Below are 12,169 nucleotides of genomic sequence, written 5' to 3' on the forward strand. Positions count from 1 at the left end.
TGCATGGGCTTTTCACTTTGGATAGTATTGTCGAGGTTAACTTTTAAAGGAGTTCTATTGAATTGGCCTTAAAAAATATAAGCACTTACAAATAAAACAAATCTAAATATATCTACTCTTGTCTTCTTGTAAGAACAGGAAGGAAACTAAAGATGTTTGGGTTTTTAAACATGCATGTTGTATCATTAAAGAAAAATTATGGTTTGATAAAACGAATGTTTTTAAAGTTTATGGAATATGTTCTTTTATTTGCCAATCCGAAAATGTTTCTATAACATTTCAGTCACTTGTGTCTTGGATTTGTTATGCTTTCCAGGGTTAAAACTTGTGATGTGAAAAGTGATAAGGAAACCATTGCAGTGTGTAAAGCAAGTAGGATATGTGTTGTCAGCAAAGAGAAGGTATAAAGAACAGAAATATTTTTGTTGAGAAAGAATGATGATAACACTTCTGTCCTACAGGTCTTTCTTTCTGTATAGGGAAATGCAGGACAAATTTGTGGGGATTTAGGAGATTATAGGAGAAGGCAATGGCAACCAACTCCAGTATTCTTGCCTGGAAAATCCCATGGATGGAAGAGCCTGGTAGGCTGCAGTCCATGGGGTCGCTCAGAGTCGGACACAACTAAGCGACTTCACTTTCACTTTTCACTTTCATGCATTGGAGAAGGAAATGGCAACCCACTCCAGTGTTCTTGCCTCGAGAATCCCAGGGACGGCAGGGCCTGCGGCCGTCTATGGGGTCACGCAGAGTCGGACATGACTGAAGCAACTTAGCAGCAGTAGCAGCATCAGGAGATGATAAAAAAAAGGTTTCTGAAAAAGGAATTTTGAAAAAACGAATTTTGTACCTCGGCAGGATTAAGATTACACTAAATTTAATTAGGCAAATGAATTTTATTGATAGTAAACTGATTCTCGATCTAATTTTTTTCCTTCTATCTATGAAGAGAGCAAAGTTCTAGTGGAATATTGATCTGAATTTGGTAACAGATTTCTAAAGGAAAGTAATTGTCTTGTTTCTAATCATATTTTGACCCCAATGTTCAGGATGGAAATATTGTCCAGTAACGTGGTCACAGAGTATAACTACTTGTGATATGTAGCACTGCTGGCTTTAAGTTTATGACTTAAAGCACATGTACAATATCTGTATGACAATTGGATATAAATGATAAAATGTATGGCCTAGAAAGCATTTCCCTGTGAACATACCTCTGAGCCTGTTCATGATATCTGATTAGTTTTCCCCCAACATGAACAACTAGGCAAATATATAAACAAAAACAAGGCCAAGCACCCAGAGAAATGGATGGACCCAGAGCAGGGAAAAGAGCCACTCTGCCAGCGTCAGAAAAATAATTAATGATCAATGTTTTCTTTGAAAGGAGTTACAATTAAAAGAGGCAAATGATGGAAGAAATTTTCACATACTGAGGTATGGGGAAATAATTCTGGCCTACACATGATTTATCTTGAATTTTAGGCTAACAAGCACAGCCTGTTTGTGGTCTATTAAACATACACTGTACATCTGCTTTAACCATTAAGGAAAAATACATTCAGAAAAAATACAAAGATGCATTTTGATTATTATTCTCATTGTAATGTCTAATAATTTTCAAATGCTTGTCCAGGTACTATGACAAAGTAATATTCCCTTTTTCCTTCTGTACCTGTCCCTATTCATGACTGCAGAGTAATCAAGAAAAGGGAGGTTTGAAACAGAGCAGAACCCTATGATCCTTGCCTTCCTGCACCCACCATGTCCTCAGTCAGCCTTTTGTGTGTGGAAAACTTTAGTCAAAGAATAAGTTTAATCAGAAACATCAGAAACTGTGAAAACAAAGGAAAACAGTAAAGGAAACCAAATAATAATAATGTACTCATTAAGCATAGTCAAGGACCTTTAGTCCTACAGATAATATTCTGAGGTACATCCTGTGATGAGTACAGATATCAAAAACTAGGGTGAAAAAGTTAGCTTCATGATGACCAGGCTGTACCCAACGACATATGCTGCCACAATTGCAAGAACTTACCTCAAACAAATGGGAACAAACGGACCTTAGAACTGAAGATTAAGGGTACCTAAAACAACCAATTTGACTCTGATCAGGTCACCGATGAGAAATCGGAAGATGAATGTCAGAGCTGAATATGCTGTTTCTGTTCGTAGCCCACTGCTGTCCATGAAAGGTCTTACCACAATAGTTGCCAGTGGTGGGGAGTTGGCCTTAGGCCAGACATTCATCTTGCTACCACGGCTGCCAGCGTCTGAAATTAAGAAATCTTTTCTAGCCACTAACCTTGCTTGTTTTTTGGCTTTTGAGCAGCAAGTAGCAGGAAGCCACATATATTTCGGTAACTAAAGCACAGGCTAGGAGTCAACCAATCAGAGCAAAGAACAGGCTAAGAAGCAGGCAAACAGTGCAATGAGGTGCTAGGAGTCAGCCAGTCAGAGCAAAGTACAGACTAGGAGCCAGCCAATCAGAGCAAACTATGGGCTATCAGTCAGCCAATCAGATCAATTATAGGCCAGGAGTCAGCCAATCAGAGCAAGTAGGGGATAGGAGTCAGCCAATCAGGGTAAAGTACAAGTTGAAACCAGCCAATCATAGTAAGGTACAGTCTAGGAGTCAGCGAATCAGAAAAATGCACAGGCTAGAGTCAGAGAATCAAAGCAGAATACCGGCTTCAAGTCAGCCAATCAGTGGAAGATATAGACACAGGGTCTGCCAATCAGAGCAATATACATGCTAGGAGATAGCCAATCAGAGCAAACTACAGGCCAGGAGTCAGCCAATAAGAGTAAGTAGAGGGGATAGGAGTCAGCCAACCAACGTAAAGTACAGGCTCAAGGAAGCCAATCACAATTGGTACAGTCAGCTGCTGCTACTTAGTCGCTTCAGTCGTGTCCGACTCTGTGCGACCCCATAGATGGCAGCCCACCAGGCTCCCCCGTCCCTGGGATTCTTCAGGCAAGAACACTGGAGTGGGCTGCCATTTCCTTCTCCAATGAATAAAAGTGAAAAGTGAAAGTGAAGACGCTCAGTCGTATCCAAATCTTAGCGACCCCATGGACTGCAGCCTACCAGGCTCCTCCGTCCATGGGATTTTCCAGGCAAGAGTACTGGAGTGGGGTGCCATTGCCTTCTCTGAGGTACAGTCTAGGAGTCAGCAAATAGACCAAAGCAAAGGATGGAATCCGACAATCGGAGCAGAATACCAGTTTCAAGTCAGCCAATCAGTGCAAAGTACAGACTTGGAGTATGCCAATCAGAGCAACATACATGCTAGGAGTTAGGCAATCAGAGAAAATTAACAGATAGGAGTTACCCAATCAGAGCAAAGTACATGCTAGAAATCAGCCAATCAGAGAAACGCACAGGCTAAAATTAGCCAATCAGGACAAAATAAAGGCAAGGAGTCAGCCAATCATGGAAGAAAAAGGCCAGGAGTCAGCCAATCAGAGCAAATGACAGACCTGGAGTCAGCCAATCAGAACAAACAACTGGGTAGGAGTCAGACAGTCAAAGAAAAGTACTGGTTATAAGCCAGCAAACCAGACCAATATAAAGCCTGACTTAACCAATCAGGACAGCATGCAAGCTTTGAGTCAGCCAATCAGTGCAAAGTGCAGGCTAGGAGCCAGCCAACCAGAGCAATGTACAGGCAAGGAGCAAAGCAGGGGCTATGAGTCAGCCATTCCGGGCAAAGTACAGGCTCTAGCCAGCCAATTAGAGCAAGGTTTGGACTAGGAGTCAGTAACTCAGACCAATGTAGAGGCTCAAGTCAGACAATCAGAGCACAGAGCAATTTCAAGTCAGCCAATCAGTGCAAGGCAAGGCCAGGACTCAGCCAATCAGAGAAAACTACCAGATGGACTTAGCCACTCAGCGCAAAGTACAGGATCAGATCAGATCAGATCACTCAGTCATGTCCGACTTTTTGCGATCCCATGAATCGCAGCACGCCAGGCCTCCCTGTCCCTCACCAACTCCCGGAGTTCACTGAGACTCACGTCCATCGAGTCAGTGATGCCATCCAGCCATCTCATCCTCTGTCGTCCCCTTCTCCTCCTGCCCCCAATCCCTACCAGCATCAGAGACTTTTCCAATGAGTCAACTCTTTGCGTGAGGTGGCCAAAGTACTGGAGTTTCAGCTTTAGCATCATTCCTTCCAAAGAAATCCCAGAGCTGATCTCCTTCAGAATGGACTGGTTGGATATCCTTGCAGTCCAAGGGACTCTCAAGAGTCTTCTAGCAATGCACAGGCTAAGGATCAACCAATCAGAGCAATATACAAGTTAGGAGTCAGGTAATAAGGGCAAACTAGAGGCTACAGTCGGTGAAGGCAATGGCACCCCACTCCAGTACTCTTGCCTGGAAAATCCCATGGATGGAGGAGCCTGGTAGGCTGCAGTCCATGGGGTCACTAAGAGTCGGACATGACTGAGCGACTTCACGTTCACCTTTCACTTTCATGCATTGGAGAAGGAAATGGCAACCCACTCCTGTGTTCTTGCCTGGAGAACCCCAGGGACGGGGGAGCCTGGTGGACTGTCATCTACGGGGTCGCATAGAGTTGGACACGACTGAAGTGACTTAGCAGCAGCAGCAGCAGAGCCTACAGTCAGCCAATCAGAACAAGGTACTGGCTAGGAGCCAGACAATCAGCGCAATGTACACGCCAGTAGCCAGCCAATCAGGGAAAAAGACAGGCTAGAGTTCAGCCAATCAGAGAAATATTCAGGTTAGGACTCAGCCAATCATGGTAAAGTACAGACTCCGGCTAAGCCAATCAGAGCCAAGGACAGGTTAGGAGTCAGCCAATAAAGCAAAGTGTTGGTTAAACTTCAGCCAATGAGAACAATGTAGTGGCTAGGACTCTGCCAATCAGGGCAAAGCACAGGCTCAGACTCAGCCAATAAGAGTAAAGAACAGGTTAGGAGTCAGCCAGTCAGGGCAAAAGACTGGCTAGAGTTCAGCCAATTAGATAAATGTTCAGGTTAGGACTCAACCAGTCATGGCAAAGTACGGCTCCCGCTAGGCCAATCAGAACCAAGGACAGGTTAGGAGTCAGCCAATCAGAGAAATGTATAGGCTAGAGTTCAGCCAATCAGTATAAGGAACTGGCTAGGAGACAAACCAATCAGAGCAAACTACCTGATGGGAGCCAATCAGAGGTAAATACAGGATAGGACTCAGCCACTAAGGGCAAAGTAAAGGCTTGAACTCAGCCAATCAGAGCAAGGAACAGGCTAGGAGTCAGCCAATCACAGCAAAGTACAGGTTAGAGTTTAGCCAATCAGAAAAATAAATGTATAGGCTATGACTCAGCCAATTAGGGCAAAGTACAGGCTTGGACTCAGCCAATAAGAGAAAAGAACAGGTTAGGAGTCAGCCAGTCAGCACAAAGTATAGCCTAGAGCTTAGCCAATCAGAACAAGGTACTGGCTAGAAGTCAGCCAATCAGAGCAATGTACAGGCTAGGACTCAGCTGATCAGCGCAAAGACTCAGACTCAGCCAATCAGAGCAAAGAATAGGATAGAGTTCAGCCAATCAGTCATCTGCTACTGCTGCTGCTAAGTTGCTTCAGTCGTGTCCAACTCTTTGTGACCCCATAGACTGCAGCCCACCAAGCTCCCCCGTCCCTGGGATTCTCCAGGCAAGAACACTGCAGTGGGTTGCCATTTCCTTCTCCAATGAATGAAAGTGAAAAGTGAAAGGGAAGTCGCTCAGTCGTGTCCGACTCCCAGTGACCCCATGGACTGCAGCCCACCAGGCTCCTCCATCCATGGGATTTTCCAGGCAAGAGTACTGGAGTGGGGTGCCATTGCCTTCTCCACTGATATTTTAACTACATAGGAAAGTGAGTACCTTTACATTGGAGAAATCTGCTGGTAACAGCTTAGCCAAGTGATCCAAGTCAACATTACTACAAATGAAGGAAACAGACATCAAGCGCCTCCAGATGCATGCACTAAGCAGGATACAACATCATTTAGGTGGTATTTTTGACAATCATGAATGACCTGAATCAAATCATTAGAAAATTTTAATCCAAATTGGGTGACAGTCTATAAATGGTCCAGACATTTCGAAAATAGCAATGGCATGAAAAACTCCAAAATTTAACAAAAAGTTTGTTTAGATAAAGTGGAGGTCAATAGACTCAGTTCTAGGTCAAGAGACTAATGAGACATGAAAACTAAAGCCCCATAACATACAATATAATATCCTAGACCGGATTCTACACCAGAAGAAGAAAACTATTACAAAGGTTATTTGTAGAAGACATTGATTATATTGAAATTGAGATTTTTTTATACTAGATGATCGTATCAATATCAAATGTTTTGAATTTGACAGTTGATTATATTTACATAGGAGATTTTTCTTATTCTTAGAAGGTACATAATGAAGTAGGGATGAAAATTGACTCTTAAATGGTTAATAATAAGATTAGAGTATGAGATAAAGCAAATATGGCAAAATATTAATTGTTGATAAATCTAGCTGAGGGATGTAAGAGTGCTCATTGTACTTTTCTTTCACCTTCTCTCTAGGTTCAGGAATTTTCAAAACAGACAGCTAACAAACATGTGAAAAGATGCTCAACATCACTCATTACCAGAGAAATGCAAATCAAAACCACAATGAGGTACCATTTCACGCGGGTCAGAATGGCTACAAGCAATACATGCTGGAGAGGGTGTTGGAGAAAAGGGAACCCTCTTACACTGTTGGTGGGAATGCAAACTCAGACACCCACTATGGAGAACAGTGTGGAGATTCCTTAAAAAACTGGACCCAGCAATCCCACTGCTGGGCATACACACCGAGGAAACCAGAATTGAAAGAGACACGGGTACCCCAATGTTCATCGCAGCACTGTTTATAATAGCCAGGACACGGAAGCAATCTAGATGTCCATCAGCAGATGAATGAATAAGAAAGCTGTGGTACATATACACAATGGAGTATTACTCAGCCATTAAAAAGAATGTATTTGAATCAGTTCTACTGAGGTGGGTGAAACTGGAGCTTATTATACAAAGTGAAGTAAGTCAGAAAGAAAAACACCAATACAGTATACTAACACATATATATGGAATTTAGAAAGATAGTAATGATAACCCTGTATGCGAGACAGCAAAAGAGACACAGATGTATAGAACAGTCTATTGAACTCTGTGGGAGAAGGCGAGGGTGGGATGATCTGAGAGAATAGCATTGAAACATGTATATTATCACATGTGAAACAGATCGCCAGTCCAGGTTCGATGCATGAGACAGGGTGCTCAAGGCTGGTGCACTGGAATGACCCAGAGGGATGGGATGGGGAGGGAAGTGGGAGGGGGTTCAGGATGGGGAACACATGTACACCCATGGCTGATTCATGTCAATGTATGGTAGAAACCACTACAATAGTGTAAAGTAATTAGCCTCCAATTAAAATAAATAAATTTTTAAAAAACTAAAAAAAAAAAAAAAGTGGGGAGAAAAAGGAGTTTAAGCAACTTGCCAAAGAAAGGCAGTGGGTGAGGGGTGGCACTAGGATGAAACCAGACAATGAGCAAAGCCAGCCAGGGCTTTTGACCACACCTCATCATCACAGCAGCCAGAGCTATCATTTCAACACACCCTTCTGCTCCCAACCTTCCTGTGGCTCCCCATTTCACATATGGTCAAATCCAACACCGTTATTTACAATGGTTTATGTGGCCCTGTTCTGCTTCTATTCAGTGTGGTCTGCAGACCTGAAAGAAGTTCAAAATGCAGACTCACACTCCAGACTCACTAAATCTGAATCCATGCTTCAACAACACCCCCCCCCCCCAGAGGATTCCTAAGCCTATCAAAGGACACAGTTGCCTCCGTGACTTTGCCTCATGACTTGGCCTTACTGTGACTTCATTGTCTACCAGACACTCACTCATTTTCTGTCTCTACCTCAGTGCCTTTGCACTTGCTATGTCTCCTGCCAGATACAAACTTTCAATGTGTATCTACCTGGCTCAAGTGTCCTAATTCCTTTAGGATTCTTCTCAATTATCAATGAGCTTCTCCTGATATAAAATCTCAATATTGCCCTAAAAATCTGCATTCCCCTAGAATTCCTGTTCTATCTGCTTTGCTTCTTCTCCAAAGCCCTTTTCAACTTTCTGGCATACTGTGCCTTTGCCTGTTAATCTGCTTATTGTTCTTGTTCTGCTCTACCCTGTAAGTTCCAGGAAAGCTGGAGATTTTGTCTGCTTTATTCTTTGCTTTATGCCTAGTTCCTAGAATAGTACCAGCTTCATATTAGTTACATAACGAATATTCATTAAGTGAATCTATGAGAAAATTATCTCTAATTCTCACACCAGTATTGTAATTGTCTACAATTAAGAGAAAAAGAGATTTCAACAAGTCAAAGAACTTGCCCAAGGCCACTCAGCTAGTAAGAAGTGTAACCACAGGTAGTTACATTTGGTATCTGTGTCCAAATTCTATACTTGCTGCCACTGTTGTACCACTGACAATACCCTGAAGAAGAGCTCACCCTATAGAGTGACTGCACTGGAGCAGGAAGATGGATCTTTCCCATTGATACGGCTCCTCACAGATAGAAAGGAAGGATTGTCACTTATGAATTCACTCTTTCTTATTCTTATTCTTATTTTATTCCACAAGGAGGACTATACTGCCTCATCAGAACCTCTCAGCACCCATGCATCACAAGCTAGCAGAGTCTGATTCGCTTGTTGCCCAGCTAAGGTTCTCCCCTTGATCAAGGAACAGGAAGTTGAATGCCAGTGACTACCTCACACCTGGTGTAATGGCACTGTGAAGTCATTTATTGTTCCTAAATGTGTCTCAGTGGCTGTGACCTGAGCACTAGCTTTCTTTGGTCAGGACTGTGCTGTCTGAGACAGCAGCTACTTCTGTATACAAGTTCCCTTCATGTCCTTACTGTTCTATCACCCAGAAATGTATTTCATTTGATTTTAAACTCAATGACCTGAACTCTGGAAATGCATCTTGGTTAATGACTTCATTTAAAGCATCTGACAGAAATATGTGCATACAAATCAAGGCATTTATACTCTCATGAGAGCTCGGTGGATCTCAAAATTCATTGAACTTTAGAGGCCCTGAAGAAACTTTTTAAAAAAATGTATACTGGTATCTGGGCCTCAGCACAGAAATTTTTATCTAAATAATTTCAGGTGAGTCCCAAGCACCTGTATTTTGTAAAGACCCCAAGTAATTATAATGATTTTCTAGGTTTAAGAACCATTCTAAGACCTCAAGAAAATACACGTGTATGTGTATGTGCCCATACACACACACACACACACACACACACACACACACACACACACGCATCTCAGTCTGTAGCCCCAATAGAGAGGAATACCGAGCAGATGATACAACAAAGAACAAGCTACTGAACTGACCCTCAACAAACAGAACAAACAGTGTGGACCTGACTCAATGACCAGTGAAAGTCAATGAGGTGCCAAGAGTCCATTTACACCATTGATTTAACGGCTCACTGAGCTCTATTTCTTTATTTGCTTTTAGTCCTTTTATAGGATCAGGAAGGTCCCATAGATAGGGGTCAAGCAACCTTGGATATACCAACAACTTTGATTCACCTTCAAGGAACACTTTTTAAGAGATGCTGTAACATGTAGCTGTGTACATAGGGCCCAGTGACCCCAAGTCATCTCCTTCACTGTAGAAGAAATGGGGTTGATATCAACAACAGGCATTATTACATTACATTTCTCTTATTTCTCAATATTGAAGGAGGTTATATTTGTTTCTTCTGTTTGCAATAGTGAAGCATCATGAAAATGAAAAATTAATACCTTGGGGACTAGCATTTTCTTCACAGAGATGCTATCTGGAGGGATAGGAAGCCTTGTTCTCAATAACATAGCAAGAAGATCATTCCTGTAAGGAAAGTCTCACACTACTTCTTAATGATTTAGGTATGTATTTTGATTGTGGCAAAAACAAAATCAAGTTATGAGAACTCTATTCAGTATCATGGTATGAAGAAGGAAGAGGAAGAAAGACCATAACAAGTATTTGATGTGTGACTGCTCCCCAAAACTCCTTCTCATTACCACAAACCCACCAGCCTCTGGTCGCTTAGTTCTCCCTTCCAATTCCAAGTTCATTTCCTTCCAGAAGCCACTCTGAGCACGGTGGTTTGTCAGCTACCTTGCCTTCCTCAAGATCACTCATGATTTGGACTTGGTGTGACACTGTGTCATTAGTTATCTTTTTATGGGCTTATAACTCTTCTCAGTATTTCAAATCATCTTGAAGATAAAAGTTCTATCTTATGTGACTACATTTTTCTCATAGAGACTATACACAATACACACAGCACCCACTAGGTGTTCAGTATACAGAAGTTGCTTGATTTGTTACTAAGTTGCTTATCTATTTTGTGAAAATTAAATTTTCTCCCTAGTCATTTGAAATGTGTTTAACATTTCAAGAGTCCTAATCAGATTAGAATTTTTATTAGTGAGCTTTCAATATACAAGCACACCGAGACCATTTAATAGCATGAGTTTATACTTTTTTTAATGTCAAATTAAATATCATTTTAGGCTTTTCTCTAACGGCATTTGACCATTCCTTGCTTACCTTGAACATAAACTGTGCTCCCACCTCAGGGCTTTTGCACATGCTTTTCAGTTCAGCTAGAACATTCTGTCCTCTCAACTATTCATATCTGCCTCTTACTTGCCATTCAAACCTCAGCTTAAATATTCCCTTCAGAAAGGGCCTCCAAGACCACTCAATTTCAAACAGCTCAGGGACTTCCCTGGTAGTCCAGGGCCCAAGACTCTGCACTCCCAATGCAGGGGGCCCAGGTTTGACCCCTGGTTAGGGAACTAGATTCCACATGCCGCAACTAAGAGTCTGCATGCCCTAACTAAAGATCCTGCACGCCGCAAGGAAGATTGAAAGTCCAGCATGCTGCAACTAAGATCTGGAACAGTTAAAATAAATAAATAATAATAAATAATAAAAGAGCTCAAACACATGCTCTCTAACACACTACCTTACTGTTTTCTTAATTACACTTAAATATCAGTATGCTTCTTCTTTTATTACAGTGAAAGAATCTCATGGATCTATTTGTTTATTACCTAGTTTCTGACATTCAGGTGCATGCTCTCTGAGGGTAGGAAACTTCTCAGTAATGTTCACTCTCCATTCCTGGTGCTCATAAAGTGGTACATAGTAAACACTTGATAAATACTTACTGCAGATACAGATTCTGAATAGACTGAAAGTTGAAGGGCAGCACTCTTTTACTCAGAAACAGGGTAAACATTTGAAGCTTAAAATCAATTCTCATTTACATGTCTATTTCCTATGGGATGCCTAAGTTCTTAGAAGATAGAGATCTAAAACCAGTTACAAGGAGCTGATGGAGGACAGAACTGGCTTGAGAAAAGAAATGGCAACACAGGTTGTTAAGAAAACCTGGGACTCACTTCTCATTCATGTAGCAGTTGACTGCAGGTAATATCAAAATAATCATTATTTGTTGAACTGAAATCAATAAATATTTAAATCAGCCTACCTTGTCAATTATCATTTCTCTCATTTCTCCTTCTACTATCTTGGGATCATTCACTCATGTTTGACAACTCCCTGCCAAGAAATATCAAGTTCATATATTAAATTAAAATAATCCAGAGTATAAATAACACTTATGTGTCTATGAGCAAGTGAGTAACATTTACAGTGCATCACTCAACTTTGAATTTAATACCATCTCTAGCTTTAGTAACCTGGGGATTTTTTTTAATAAGCTTTAGTATCCTAAGGTCAAAGGATATACATATCTTAGGACCATGCAACCTCTTTTCTTCCTTCCTTATCTCTAGCAGAGCTTTTTTTTTTTTGCTCAACCACAGGATGAAATCATCAGGTTTTCTTTATATTCTCTCAAAGCAATTGACACTTCAAGTGACTTTGATGTTCAACAGCATTTGCTCAAATATCTTTCTGACACTGATCCACAGTGTTGTAGTACCTTTCAATCCCAAAGCTTTTGACCAACAGAAAATTGTTTTCTTTACTATTATATATGTCAACAGACTTTAATTCAAATCAATTCCATTTGAACTTTCACTAAAAAC

The sequence above is a fragment of the Bos taurus genome, chromosome X, assembly GCF_002263795.3.
Source record: "Bos taurus isolate L1 Dominette 01449 registration number 42190680 breed Hereford chromosome X, ARS-UCD2.0, whole genome shotgun sequence".
NCBI classification, from domain to species: domain Eukaryota; kingdom Metazoa; phylum Chordata; class Mammalia; order Artiodactyla; family Bovidae; genus Bos; species Bos taurus.